At 45.0% G+C, this 15,824-nt stretch overlaps 1 long non-coding RNA gene across 1 annotated transcript; it reads right to left on the bottom strand.

Moving 5' to 3' along the window:
• Positions 1-5,374: 5,374 nt before the first annotated feature.
• On the bottom strand, positions 5,375-14,968 carry LOC132657488 (uncharacterized). Its single transcript, XR_009595778.1, has 2 exons — positions 11,774-14,968; positions 5,375-5,818 (listed from the first exon to the last, which is right to left on the bottom strand). It is a non-coding gene; the product is annotated as an uncharacterized LOC132657488 (long non-coding RNA).
• Positions 14,969-15,824: the final 856 nt, after the last annotated feature.

Raw genomic sequence — 15,824 nt, 5'->3', positions numbered from 1 at the left:
AGATGAAGTGGTTGGATGGAACCACAAACTCAATGAACATGAGTTTGAACAAACTCCGGGTGATGGTGAAGGACAGGGAAACCTAGCGTGCTGCAGTCCATGGGGTCGCAAAGAATCAGACACGAATAAGCACCTGAATAACAAAAGCAAATGACTCTATTAGGTAAGTAATATTATTCATCTTTTTTTCGCAAATGCTTATAAAGTTTGGTGTGTGTCCAAGGTGTCATTGCTGGTAATTGGCAAAGCTGGGATTTACACCTGGGTCTGTCCAACTCCTAATCATTATGCAATCATTTGGCCTCACTCACCATTTTCTCTTTCTTTAAACTCCTCCTGCCTTGGTTTAAAGGACCAAATCTTACCTCAGTTTCTTTCCAAATTCTCTGGCTGCCTGGTTTCTAGTTCCTTTGCAGGTTTCTTTGCTCTCTCTCGTTCAGTTGTGGATATTCCGTAGGATTCAGTCCTCAGCTCCCATCTTTCCTCACTCTGCATTGTCTCCATGGGTTATTTCATTCATTTCCTTGGCTTTGACTATGAATTGATTCGATGTGGTGACTCCGAGATCTGTATCTCTGACCCAGATCTCTCTCTAATTGGCTTTAGGAATCTTTGATTAGATGTTACAGAGGCGCTTTAAACTCCAAACAAAAACTGAAATCATCCTCATGTCTCCAACATCTATTCTTCCTCTTGAAGTCTTTGTCTTAGTGGACGGTGCCACTCACCATCCACCTAGTTACTGAAGCCAGAAATCTGGAAGTCAATGAAGACTTTTCTCTTTTCTCACCTCCCATATTCAAATACTTAGGAAATCCTACCAACTTAACCTCCTAACTCTCTCTCTCTCTTGAAGTCTGGCTGTGGCGGCTCTTATCGCTGGGCACAGGCTCTCTGTTTCCATGTGTGGACTTCTCTTTAGTTATGGAACGCAGGCTCAGTAACTGCCTGTGGCACGTGGGGTCTTAGTTCCCCAACCAGGGATAGAATCTGCCTCCTCTCCATTGGAAGGTGGATTCTTAACCACTGGACCACCAAGGAAAGCTCTTAAATATCTCTTTTTAAAAAAATTTTATTTATTTAGCTATGTTGGGTCTTAGTTTTGGCCCATGGGCTTTCTCCATAACACATGGAATCTTAGTACCTCAACCTGGGATCGAACCCACATCCCCTGCGTTAGAAGGTGGATTCTTAAACACTGGGCCACCAGAGAAGTTCCCCCTAAATAGCTCTTGAATCTTCCCTTTTCTTTTCCATTCCCATAGCTTCTGCTTAGTTTGAGCCTTTGTCACTTACTGCTCATTTTCCAGATTGCTGCCACAGCCTCTTTGTTGCTTTTACTGCCTCCCCATCTTTCCCTCTCTTTACTCTCCCTTCCAAACAGAATCTCTCCTCACCACAGAACTTCTCCTTCCAAACTGCAACTATAATCTAAATAACACACACATACACGCTTTCTTATGCACAGAAAATTCTCTGGAGGAGGGTATTCATGGTGGTTAATTGAAGAGAAAGGAGCTGGATGTCCTGAGATGGAATGGAGACATGTTTTGTATTTTTGTGTACTGATTCAAATGTTATTTTACTATACATATGTATCCCTTTTATTATACAAAAACTGTTTTTGAAAAATGACTTCTCTATACTTCGACCCAGAAATTCCACATCTAGTTTATCCTGCACTCGCATGTGAGCCAAGGCGACGTGCGCATAGACGCAGTATAACCTGCACATGAGGTCGGCCACTCAGCCGTGTCCAGCTGACTCTCTGCGACCCCGTGGGCTGTAGCCTGCCAGGCGCTTCTGTCCATGGGACTTTCCAGGCAAGAATACTGGAGTGGGTTGCCATTCCCTCCTTCAGGGCATCTTCCCAGCCCAGGGACCAAGCCCGTGTCCCCTGCACCTCCTGCATTGACAGGTGAATGTTTTACCCCTGTGCCACCTGGGAAGCCCCCGTGATGCAGCGTAACTGCCTATAAATACTATGATCAGTTCAAGTCAGTCATTCAGTCATGCCCCTTTGCAACCCCATGGACTGCAGCACCCCAGTCTTCCCTGCCCATCATCAACTCCCAGAGCTTGTTCAAACTCATGTCTATCAGGTAGGTGATGCCATCCAACCATCTCATCCTCTGTCTTCCCCTTTTCCTCTTGCTTTCAGTCTCTTTCAGCATCGGGGTCTCTTCCAAAGAGTCAGCTCTTCCCATCAGGTGGCCAAAGTATCGGAGTTTCAGCTTCAGCACCAGTCCTTCCGATGAATATTCAGGGTTGATTTCCTTTAGGATGGACTGGTTTGATCTTCTTGCGGTCCAAGGGACTCTCAAGAGTCTTTTCTAACGCCACAGTTCAAAAGCATCCATTCTCTGACACTCAGTTCTCTTTATGGTCCAACTCTCACATCCATACATGACTACTGGAGAAACCATAGCTTTGACTAGATGGACCTTTGTCAGCAAAGTAATGTCTCTGCTTTTTAATATGCTGTCTAGGTTTGTCATAGCTTTTCTTCCAAGGAGCAAGCATCTTTTACTTTCATGGCTGCAGTTACCATCTGCAATGATTCTGGAGCCCAAGAAGATAAAGTCTCTCACTGTTTCCAAATGGCCACATACAAAAATAGTATAACTATATGATGAAGTTCTATGCTGTCATGAAGAAGAATGATGTGCTTTGTACTCTGTACCTCTGTGTATTAATGTACACGAACGTGCAAAAGATCATTACAGCATATCATAAAGCAGAGATATTGCTTGGAAGAAAAGCTATGACCAACATAGACAGCATATTAAAAAGCAGAGACATTACTTTGCTGAGAAAGGTCCATCTAGTCAAAGCTATGATTTTTCCAGTAGTCGTGTATGGGTGTGAGAGTTGGAGTATAAAGCAAGCGGAGTGCTGAAGAATGGATGTTTTTGAGACTGTGGTGCTGGAGAAGACTCTTGAGAGTCCCTTGGACTGCAAGGAGATCAAACCAGTCAGTCCAAAAGGAAATCAGTCCCGAATATTCATTGGAAGGACTGATGCTGAAGCTGAAACTCCAATACTTTGGCCACCTGTTGAGAAGAACTGACTCATTGGAAAAGATCCTGATGCTGGGCAAAGTTAAAGGTGGGAGAAGGGGATGACAGAGGATGAGATAGTTGCATGGCATCACTGACTTGGCAGGCTACAGTCCATAGGGTTGGCAGAGAGTCAGACACAACTGAAGCAACTTAGAAAGCACACATATTTAAACTTTACTTGCTGCTTTTAGGATAAATTCAAAGCTTCTAATATAAGCTTCTAATAACAATATCAGTTATTATTAAAAATCTTACTCCTGCCTATCTATTTATCTCAAAAACGTATTAGCCCACTCTCCTCCTCTAGTTCTTCGCTTTGTCTTGTTGAATAACCAGCAGTAACCTGCATGTGTTCTACTTCTCAAGTCCTTGTACTTTGGCACACACAGTTTCTTCTGCCCCCAAATATCCTTTCTCCACCCTCAAACAACCTACTGAACCTCTGAGTTCCAGCAGCTTCTGCTTTGCCCCATGGTTTAGGAATTGGCATATTGCTCATTTCCTTCTTTCCATACACTGTAAACTCACTGGGAACAGTAACATCTTGCTCATCTTCATAGCCCCAGTGCCTGAAGGCATTCAATATGTGTTTGAATGAAATTGGGGGAGTAAATGCTAAACTGTGTAGATAGGGGAATAGAGTTTGAAAACCAGGGAGAGGAATTTGGATAATTACAAATAAAAATATCACTGTTTCTTGTGATAGAATGGAATTGGGGAGAGAGACTCTGGAGGAAGAAAGATTAGACAGGCAAATGTTGGGCACAGCACTGGTATAAAGAAATGAGTACTAAGATTAGGGCTTTGGCCCTGGGATGGGTAGGGAAAGTCTAAGGAGAAGCTGGTTTGGGAAGAAGGATGAGTTTATAGGCAGAAGCAAGCAATAATAGTATGATAGTAGTTAGCATTTGTTGAACATCTATGCCATGTACATGCAAGCATGTTACAGGCCTGAGCGGACCTTGAGCTCTTGTTGAGAGTTCAAGGTTCCTGCCCCAGTGCATCTGTTTGCTTTTGGGGTTTGATTGTCGTGGTTGGTGGATTCTGGTGTAAACACTTTTATCTTTCTGCAGCCAAGAATTTATTTAGGAACTAATCCACAAAACAGAGGGAGCAGGAACTCTGAGCCCACTGAAATTTAAGGTTACAAAAACATGATTGATGTATGGGGAAGGCCCAACCAAAGTAAGGTTTCAGGAAAGGATAATCAGGTTCCTAAAATCCCTACAATGTAAAATGGACTTGGGGTGAGTGACGTCAATTCAAAGACCAAAAAGGGAGCCTCTTTGACAGTGTATTGAGTGGAGGTGACTCTAGAGGAGTTATACGCATGCAAGTTGAATGAACTTACCCTACTTGGAGGAGCTTCCTAAGTGGCTCAGTAGTAAAGAATCTGCCCTGCCAGGCAGGAAACGTGGGTTTGATCCCTGGGTTGGGAAGATCCCCTGGAGTAGGAAATGGCAACCCACTCTGTATTCTTGCCTGGAAAATCCCATGGCCAGAGGAGCCTCTTGGGCTACAGTTCATGAGGCTGCAGAGTTGGACCCAACTGAGTATGCACATACATACACACACACCCCACTTGGAGAGTCAGGCAGCTTCTCCATGGGTTTAGTGGAGATGGAGTGTGTTCTCTCCCATTTCATTAAAGTTGTACTGTTGGGGGAAACCTAGAGAGGTCTAAACTAAGGCCAGTAGCAGTCGACTAGGGTTTTATTCCTTCTGCAAAGCTGGGGTTGAAGCCAAGAAAACTGACACCAGTGCTGTGGATGGATTTCTAGCTTTACTGAGTGGTTCCATTATTAGCAGCAGCAGCAGGTGCCTGGCTGCCCACTCTGGAGCACAGGCCAGCAGGCATGAGTAACTTGGTCAAAGTGGTATCTCTGAGGGGCTGTTAGGGAACCAGAACTTGGGCCCAGCTCAGAGTGTACTTTTGTTTCCTTTTCACCAATGGGCTGAAGTACCAAGCAGTATCAAGGCTTCTTCATGGCCATGTTAGCATCATGGGGATTATCAAAAGCAGGAGCAGAAAGTAACCCCTGGAAAAGGCTGTAGCTTCCTATTAGTCAGACAGGCAGAGACTCAGCAATACCTGGAGCGTTGTTAGAAATACAATTCTCAGGCCTACTGAGTCAGAAAAACCCGTACTTTAGTAAATCTTCCAGATGATTCAACTAAATATTGAAGTTTGGGAATATCATTGCAAAGTAAAATAATTTATACTGAGAATGACAAACACAGTTTTGACTGAAAAAAATTGTACAACCTAAAAGTATTATGTTTTTAAAAAAAATATTTGTAATGGTCTGCTTTTTCACATCAACACATTTATTTTATCTTATTTATTTTTGGCTGTGCTGGGTCTTCATTGCTGCATGCAGGCTGTCTCTAGTTGCGATGAAACAGGGCCACTCTCTAGTTGCGGTACATGCACTTCTTGTGGTGGCTTCTCTTGTTGCCGAGCACAGGTCCTAGGCATGCGGGCATCAGCAGTTGCGGCTCATGGGCTCTAGAGCACAGGCTTAGCAGCTGTGGCACATGGCCTAGTTGCCCCTTGATGTGTGGAATCTTCCCCAACCAGGGAATGAACCTGTGTTCCCTGCATTGCAAGGTAGATTCCCAAGCACTGGACCACCAGAGAAGTCTGAGAATTATGTTTTATTTGGCAGACGTACTGAGGACTTAAATCTGGGAAACAGCTCTGAGAGACTGTTCCAAAGAGGAAAGGGAGGAGCCAGGACATGTAGGAGTTTTTGCTGGAAAATAAGAAAGCCATGTATTCAAACATCAAAAGGTTACTGACCTATTCATAAAAGGTTACTGAATAATGATTTTAGTACTTTTCTATTAATGGGAAGATGCAAGAATCTGGCTCATTGCCGATATTCCTTTGATATGCATTTTAACTATCTAGGGCCAGCATCTTGTTTTTCTCTATCCTGAATTCCCTTCTGGTTGCACCATCAGGGGCTGTTGCAGTAGCTGATGTCCTTATCTCTGCAATATCCTTTGTTTACTGAAATGCAAATGACATTCTTTGTCCACACTGTGTGATATCATTTATGTGTGAAATTCAAAAAACAAAACAAACTTGATTATAACAAAAAGAAACAGACTCACAGATACAGAGGAAAAACCAGTAGGGAGATCGAAAGGGGGAGAAGAGCAAGGCAGGGAAAGGGGACTAAGGCAGAAACCACCATGAGCAAAATAAATAAGCTGCAATAATAAACAGTACAACTCATGAAACAGAGCCAATACTTTATAATAGCTATAAATGGAATATAACTTTTAAAAATTGTAAATCACTGTTATACACCTCTATAGTATTGTACATCACCTATACTTCAATTTTTAAAAAGTAAAATCATTTGAACTCAAGCTAATGACGTCTTAGATACAGACTCTCTATAATCTATAATCCTCAAAATAGCCCACTTAACTGACAGAGAAACTCAAGTCACTATGTGCTCTGTGCTGACAAATCCAAAGAACATCTCCATGCCCCTTCTCACTCAACCTCTCAGCATCACTGACTATGGAAGACCATTCTTTCTTGGGAGCACTCTCTTTGCACGGCCTCTGTAACAACACATTCTCACAGTCTTCCCCCTATAACATCAGGCAATTTAGTCTCTTTCCCTGCCCATGGCTCCAACTTTCCAATGATAGAGCTCCAGGACTGGGGCTTGCATCTCCTTCTTTCTTCTATCCTGATCCTCTCCCCAGGGGACCGCTTCCCCATCCACGACTTTAAATTCTGTTTGTGGGCTTGTGACACCCTCGACTCCAAACTTTCATCTAATTACCTACTTCACGTCTCTACTTGGCTGTCTATAAGTATATCAAATGTAATATATCCAAAATAGAGCTCTTACTTCCCCATGGAATTAAGAGGGTCCTGCTGCAAACCCCAACTTGAGTTTCAGCTAAAATCCTCATAGGTCTGTGCTCTTGGCTCTTCATACTTGGGAGCAGCTGACACCACAGTGAGAACTCCCATCATCGCCTTAATGACAGGACAGATAAAAAGGGAGACAGGGAAGGCAGGAACTCTTCAATCTTTCCCAGCATCAGGGTTTTTTCTAGTAAGTCAGTTCTTCACATCAGGTGGACAAAGAATTGGAGTTTCAGCTTCAGCATCAGTACTTCCAATGAATTTTCAGGACTGATCTCCTTTAGCATTGACTGGTTGGATCTCCTTGCAGTCCAAGGGACTCCAACACCACAGTTCAAAAGCATCAATTCTTTGGCACTCAGTTTTCTTTATAGTCCAACTCTTACATCCATACATGACCACTGCAAAACCATAGCCTTGACTAGACAGACCTTTGTTGGCAAAGTAATGTCTCTGCTTTTAATATGGTGTCTAGTTTGGTCATAGCTTTTCTTCCAAACAGCCAGCGTCTTTTAATTTCATGGTTACAGTCACCATCTGCAGTGATTTTGGAGCCCAAAAAATACAGTCTCTCACTGTTTCCTTTGTTTCTCCAACTATTTGCCATGAAGTGATAGGACCAGATGCCATGATCTTCATTTTCTGAAAGTTGAACTTTAAGCCAACTTTTTCACTCTCCTCTTTCACTTTCATCAAGAGGCTCTTTAGTTCTTCTTCACTTTCTACCACAAGTGTGGTGTCATCTGCATATCTGAGGTTATTGATATTTCTCCTGCAATCTTGATCCAGCTTGTGTTTCATCCAGCCCGGCATTTCGCATGATGTACTCTGCGTAGAAGTCAAAGAAGCAGGGTGACAATATACAGTCTTGATGTACTCCCTTCCCGATTTGGAACCAGTCTGTTGTTCCATGTCCAGGTCTATGTGTTGCTTCTTGATCTGCATACAGATTTCTCAGGAGGCAAGTCAGATGGTCTGGTATTCCTTAAGAATTTTCCAGTTTGCTGTGATCCACACAGTCAAAGACTTCACCACAGTCAATAAAGCAGAAGTAGATGGAACTCTCTTGCTTTTTCAAGAGCCAACGGATGTTGGTAATTTGATCTCTGGCTCTTCTGCCTTTTCCAAATCCAGCTTGAACATCTGGAAGTTCACGGTTCAGGTACTGTTGAAGCCTAGCTTGGAGAATTTTGAGTATTTGTTAGCGTGTGAGATGAATGAAATTGTGCAGTATTTTGAGCATTCTTTGGCATTGTTTTTCTTTGGGATTGGAATGAATTCTGACATTTCCAGTCCTGTGGCCACTGCTGAGTTTTCCAAATTTGCTGGCATATTCAGTGCAGCACTTTCACAGCATTATCTGTTAGGATTTGAAATAGCTTGGAATTCCATCACCTCCACTAGCTTTGTTCATAGTGATGCTTCCTGAAGCCCACTTGACTTCGCATTCCAGGATGTCTGGCTCTAGGTGAGTGATTATTTGGGTTGTGAAAATCTTTTTGTATAGTTCTGTGTATTCTTGCCACCTCTTCTTAATATCTTCCACTTTTGTTAGGTCCATACCATTTCTGTCTTTTATTGAATCCATCTTTGCACGAAAATTCCCTTGGTATCTCTAATTTTCTTGAAGAGATCTCTAGTCTTTCCCACTATTGTTTTCCTCTATTTCTTTGCACTGATCACTGAAGAAGACTTTCTTACTTCTCCTTGCTATTCTTTGGAACTCTGCATTCAAATCGGTATATCTTTCCTTTTCTCCTTTGCCTTTAGCTTCTCTTCTTTTCAGAGCTATTTGTAAGGCCTCCTCAGATAATCATTTTGCCTTTTTGCATTTCTTTTTCTTGGGGATTGTTTTGATCACTGGAGCTGTACAATGTCATGAGCCTCTGTCCATAGCTCTTCAGGCACTCTGTCTGTCAGATCTGATCCCTTGAATCTATTTGTCACTTCCACTGTATAGTGTAAGGGATTTGGTTTAGGTTATACCTGAATGGCCTAGTGGTGTTTCCCACTTTTTCAGTTTAAGTCTGAATTCGGCAATAAGGAGTTCGTGATCTGAGCCACAGTCAGTTCCCAGTCTTGTTTTGCTGACTGTATAGAGCTTCTCCATCTTTGGCTGCAAAGAATATAATCAATCTGATTTCAGTGTTGACTATCTGGTGATGTCCATGTGTAATACTAGTCAGCCATAAAAAGCAACACAGTTGATTTAGTTTAAATTAGTTGCTTTTTATGGCTGACTAGTATTACACATGGACATCACCAGATGGTCAACACTGAAATCAGATTGATTATATTCTTTGCAGCCAAAGATGGAGAAGCTCTATACAGTCAGCAAAACAAGACTGGGAACTGACTGTGGCTCAGACTAACCTAAACCAAATCCCTTACACTATACAGTGGAAGTGACAAATAGATTCAAGGGATCAGATCTGACAGACAGAGTGCCTGAAGAGCTATGGACAGAGGCTCATGACATTGTACAGCTCCAGTGATCAAAACAATCCCCAAGAAAAAGAAATGCAAAAGAAGAGAAGCTAAAGGCAAAGGAGAAAAGGAAAAGATATACCGATTTGAATGCAGAGTGATCAGTGCAAAGAAATAGAGGAAAACAATAGTGGGAAAGACTAGAGATCTCTTCAAGAAAATTAGAGATACCAAGGGAATTTTCGTGCAAAGATGGATTCAATAAAAGACAGAAATGGTATGGACCTAACAAAAGTGGAAGATATTAAGAAGAGGTGGCAAGAATACACAGAACTATACAAAAAGATTTTCACAACCCAAATAATCACTCACCTAGAGCCAGACATCCTGGAATGCGAAGTCAAGGGCTTCAGAAGCATCACTATGAACAAAGCTAGTGGAGGTGATGGAATTCCGCTATTTCAAATCCTAACAGATAATGCTGTGAAAGTGCTGCACTGAATATGCCAGCAAATTTGGAAAACTCAGCAGTGGCCACAGGACTGGAAATGTCAGAATTCATTCCAATCCCAAAGAAAAACAATGCCAAAGAATGCTCAAAATACTGCACAATTTCATTCATCTCACACGCTAACAAATACTCAAAATTCTCCAAGCTAGGCTTCAACAGTACCTGAACCGTGAACTTCCAGATGTTCAAGCTGGATTTGGAAAAGGCAGAAGAGCCAGAGATCAAATTACCAACATCCGTTGGCTCTTGAAAAAGCAAGAGAGTTCCATCTACTTCTGCTTTATTGACTGTGGTGAAGTCTTTGACTGTGTGGATCACAGCAAACTGGAAAATTCTTAAGGAATACCAGACCATCTGACTTGCCTCCTGAGAAATCTGTATGCAGATCAAGAAGCAACACATAGACCTGGACATGGAACAACAGACTGGTTCCAAATCGGGAAGGGAGTACATCAAGACTGTATATTGTCACCCTGCTTCTTTGACTTCTACGCAGAGTACATCATGCGAAATGCCGGGCTGGATGAAACACAAGCTGGATCAAGATTGCAGGAGAAATATCAATAACCTCAGATATGCAGATGACACCACACTTGTGGTAGAAAGTGAAGAAGAACTAAAGAGCCTCTTGATGAAAGTGAAAGAGGAGAGTGAAAAAGTTGGCTTAAAGTTCAACTTTCAGAAAACGAAGATCATGGCATCACTTGAAGATCACATGAAGATCGTCCCATCACTTCATGGCAAATAGTTGGAGAAACAAAGGAAACAGTGAGAGACCGTATTTTTTGGGCTCCAAAATCACTGCAGATGGTGAATGTAACCATGAAATTAAAAGACGCTGGCTGTTTGGAAGAAAAGCTATGACCAAACTAGACACCATATTAAAAGCAGAGACATTACTTTGCCAACAAAGGTCTGTCTAGTCAAGGCTATGGTTTTTGCAGTGGTCATGTATGGATGTAAGAGTTGGACTATAAAGAAAACTGAGTGCCAAAGAATTGATGCTTTTGAACTGTGGTGTTGGAGAAGACTCTTGAGAGTCCCTTGACTGCAAGGAGATCCAACCAGTCAATGCTAAAGGAGATCAGTTCTGAAAATTCACTGGAAGTGCTGATGCTGAAGCTGAAACTCCAATTCTTTGTCCACCTGATGTGAAGAACTGACTTACTAGAAAAAACCCTGATGCTGGGAAAGATTGAAGAGTTCCTGCCTTCCCTGTCTCCCTTTTTATCTGTCCCGTCATTAAGGCGATGAAGAGCCAAGAGCGCAGACCTATGAGGATTTTAGCTGAAACTCAAGTTGGGGTTTGCAGCAGGACTCTCTTGCTTTTTCTATCATCCAGCAGATGTTGGCAATTTGATCTCTGGTTCCTCTGCCTTTTCTAAATGGGTGGCCACATGCCCCCATGCTTGAGGGAAACAGCCTCCTCACAGGAGGCTCCCAGGCCTCAGACTGAGCCCTGGGTTTCCCGACTCTGGCTGCACTCCTGCCCTCCCCACGGTAAACCAATTAAACCAACTGCTCAAAACAGAAAACAAGTATCTGAAGCAATTCATCCTGATAGTAGAAGAAAACCATTCACTCCTGGTGACCACATATGTGTTTTAAACCTAATTGCTCTGGTGTTGCCTTTAACCACTTGATCAGTGCAAAGATATAGAGGAAAACAACAGAATGCGAAAGACCAGAGATCTCTTCAAGAAAATTAGACATACCAAGGGAACATTTCATGCAAAGACGGGCTCAATAAAGGACAGAAATGGTAGGGACCTAACAGAAGCAGAAGATATTAAGAAGAGGTGGCAAGCATACACAGAAGAACTGTACAAAAAAGATATTCACGACCCAGATAATCACGATGGTGTGATCACTCACCTAGAGCCAGACATCCTGGAGTGTGAAGTCATCTCTATGAACAATATAGTGGAGGTGATGGAATTCCAGTTGAGCTATTTCGAATCCTAAAAGATAATGCTATGAAAGTTCTATACTCAATATGCCAGCAAATTTGGAAAACCCAGCAGTGGCCACAGGACTGGAAAAGATCAGTTTTATTCCAATCCCAAAGGAAGGCAACGCCAAAGAATGCTCAAACCACCGCACCATTGCACTCATGTCACACGCTAACGAAGTAATAGTCAAAATTCTCCAAGCCAGGCTTCAACAGTACGTGAACCGTGAACCTCCAGATGTTCAAGCTGGATTTAGAAAAGGCAGAGGAACCAGAGATCAAATTGCCAACATCTGCTGGATGATAGAAAAAGCAAGAGAGTCCTGCTGCAAACCCCAACTTGAGTTTCAGCTAAAATATACCTCGTAGGTCTGTGCTCTTGGCTCTTCATGCTTGGGAGCAGCTGATAGGACAGTGAGAACTCCCATCATCGCCTTAATGACGGGACAGATAAAAAGGGAGACAGGGAAGGCAGGAACCCTTCAATCTTTCCCAGCATCAGGGTTTTTTCTAGTAAGTCAGTTGCCTGGAGAATCCCATGGACAGAGGAGCCTGGTGGGCTACAGTCCATGGGGTCACAAAGAGTCAAACACGACTGGGTGACGAACACTTTCACTTCTCTTTTACCCCCTAATCCAGGGTTTGAAGGTAGGACTTGAAAGATATTCTGATGTCTGTTCTCATGAACCAAATAGGATTGGCTTCTAAGCAACCCAGAGAAACCTCTCCCTGGTACTGTCTGTGCAGCAGAAGATTCTGCTCTCCCCTGGGCAAGGTGTCATCGCCCACACAGCTGGGAAGTCCCTCCTGATGTGGGACCTGGCCGCACCCTCTCTGCGCTGGCTCTAATAAGGGGTGCCTCTGCCCACAGTCCTCGCCCTCCATGGGTAAGCCGGCCCGGCCCTTCCCTCCTTCCCGCTGGAGTCAGGCCACAAGGGGCTGGGCTGCCGCTCCTCCTCCTGAGTCGAGGCCCACACGGCTCAGAGCAGACACAGATTTTCCACCGCTGCCCATTCTGTCTCCTCCAGCCGGGCAGGGGCCCTGTGAGTCCCCAGCCTGGGGTGCGGGCGGTGACTTCCCAGGCCAACATTCTTTTCCCCTTTCCCAGCTCATGTGCTAAATCTGGCTGAGGACCAGAGGTACTCCCGGTTTGGGTGAGACTTTTTGTAGGACACGGTTTCTGCTCATTTTCTTGATGTAGTTCTAGGGGAAACCCCTTTCCAGTTTCCCGCATTCTCTTGCTGCCAAGTCCTCCTTCCCCACTTTGGGAAGCAGTGTACTTGAGAAGCAGATGTGAAGATGAGGGAGTAAATGTGTGACTTTGAGAGCATCTAGGTAAGAGCAAGGCCTGACCTCTTTTGTTTTCCATAATGTGTCTTGTCTTGTTTGCTTGGGTCCAAAATAAGGCCAATAATGAAACTTTTATTGAATATAAAATTCATAGGTTAGACTCTGACAGACCTGGTGTCGCCATCCCTGAGGACAGGAAACAGACAGGACTAATTGACGCCAATTGTAAATCAAGAGTAGGAACAAGGCTGATTTGTCTAGAGGTGCAGAGAAAAGCGGCGAGAGGGCCCGCCCTGAGGTAACTGAAGAAGGCTGACCCACCATTCCTGTTTGCCTGGAGCTGAGGGCTTGTCCCAGGAGACGGGCGCTTCAGTGATGAAATCTGGAAAGTCCTAGGCCGAGTAGGAAAGGTTAGTCACAGCAAAATGAGCCTCAGCTGAGCACAGCTGCCTCCATGCCCCAGCCCCTCTGTGTGTGAGCTGGAATCCAGCTGCTGCTTGTGGAGCAGCTACAGACTGCCACATACTTACTTGAGTAGGTACCAAACCTGTCTAGGCCTCAGTTTGCTTGTATGTGACACGGGGTTAATAGCCGCTGCCGCACAGGGCCTTGCGGCTTCGGTGAGAAGACACAAATGTGCCTGGCACAAGTGCCATCACTTAAATGTTCACAGTAATACCTGTTACTCATGCAGTTCATTCAACGAATTTGTGTACATGTCCGGCACGGCTTTAGACCTAAGGAACAAAGACAAAAACCCTGGCCTTGTAGAGGGAGATAAACAAACGTAGAACAAATGTATCAAAATCACCTGTTCCAGGAGAAGACCTGAGGAGGGAAACAGCTGAGCAGGCCAAGGGGATCCCATGTGCTGGGGCAGAGACTCCACGTGAAATACGTTGGTCAGGGTTAGGGCCTTTGTCCACAGACCTGAAGGAAGTGAAAGGACAAGCCCTAACTAGGGAAGGGAAATCTGAGAAAGAAAACAGCATGTGCAGGGACCCTGCAATGGAAACGTGTCTGGTGCACACAGAGAATCGCAGGAAGGCTAGCTTGGTGGGATCTCGGTGAACAAGGCGGAAATGGTAGCACTCCATAGGTGGGGAACTGGATGCTCACGATGGGGGCCTACGTAAAAGGGCAGATGAGTGCCATGGGGGGTTGGAAGAGGCCATTCTGGACCGAGAGGACACCGAGGGCAGAAAGCTAAGGCTGGAAGCAGCAGGCCTGTGGGACGGTCGCCGTGTCCAGCTGAGAGACGGCCAGGGCTTAAAGCAGCACGCGAGCAGTGGGAGATGAGAAGTGAGGGCGACCTGGATGCATTTTGAAGGTAGAGATGATGAGTTTTCTGACTAAATGGGTATTGTAGACGAGAGAGCGAGAGAGAGAGCGCGAGAGCGAGAGCGAGAGGAGTCAAGGATGATTGCGAGGCATTAACATGAGACCAGAGTCGGGCAGGGTTACCTCGGTGGAAGTGAAAGTGTTAGTCGCTCAGTCGTGTCCAGCTCTTTGCGACCTCATGGACTGTAGCCCACCAGGCTCTGCTGTCCATGGGATTCTCCAGGCAGGAAGACTGAAGTGGGTTGCCATTCTCTTCTCCAGGGATCTTCCTAACCCAGGGATCGAACCCAGGTCTCCTGCATTGCAGACAGATTCTTTAGCATCTGAGCCACCAGGGAAGCTCTTTTAGCTAGACTGGTGTTGAGTCTTTTGCCCTTTTGGCCTCCGTTGAACTATTGGCATGTGATAACCTTCTGATTCTGATGTGTTGATTTGCCCTCATAGTTGTCTGCTCACCCTTCTTATGGAGGGAGTAGCATGTCCTCCCTTTACGTCATGAATCCTGTTTTCTTAAGAAACATCACAGCTAGATTAACAAGCTATCAGGACTCCTGTTTCTCAAGGGCAGGCCTAGCCGTCCAGCAGTTCCAAGTTGGCACACACGTGTTATCTCAGGTCCCTGGGAGAAACACCCCGCACGGCCCTGTTCCCTAGCAACTCTGCCTCTGCCCGCCTGGGGATCAAGATGCCCTGCCCAGGGACACTCCTTTCCCAGGCTCTGGCGTTTCTTGCCTGCTGAGAACCGACCACTCAGAGTGGTGGGGGCAGGGAGCCTCTGGCAAGCAGCCCGTGTTGCTTCCAGTGCTTCGGCCAACCCCGCCGCCCACCCGTTCCCCTGCAGAGTTCTGCTGTGCCTCTCAGCTCTTGCTCTTGGCCCCAAGGAGGCAGGAGGCCCTGGATAAGAACATCAGGCTCTACTTCCTGAACCAGCTTCCTGCTTCTCTCTGCTGAGCGCTAGCAGGTGGAAGGAAGTGGTCTCCAGTCCCCACTCCGCGATCGTGTTCACACCCCTGCTTTACCTCCAGGCAGGGTGCCCAGGTAGATTTCGATACCTCTCCTGATGGTTTTTGTCTTTAGGGTGGAGGAATGGACCCTGCAAACAGTACCCCCTTGGGTACAGATTTTCCCATTTTCAAAATCCCTGTCTGAATGTCTTCCTTAGTTCTAACCCACCTCTCTTTCTTTGCCGTTTAAAGTCAGGCCCTTGGGTCGTATTCAGTGGAGATAGAAGTCTGCCGGCCGCTGTGTCCCCCTCCCCTCCAGCGGACCAGCCCTTCAGTGTGAAGAGGTGTGAGGTCCTCGGCATCAGTAGCCCGTCCTTGCCTTGCAGCTTCTAGGCATCTC

The sequence above is a fragment of the Ovis aries genome, chromosome 12 (genome assembly GCF_016772045.2).
Source record: "Ovis aries strain OAR_USU_Benz2616 breed Rambouillet chromosome 12, ARS-UI_Ramb_v3.0, whole genome shotgun sequence".
NCBI classification, from domain to species: domain Eukaryota; kingdom Metazoa; phylum Chordata; class Mammalia; order Artiodactyla; family Bovidae; genus Ovis; species Ovis aries.
Note: the sequence above shows the minus strand (reverse complement) of the source record. Positions and strands in the feature narration are given on the sequence as shown.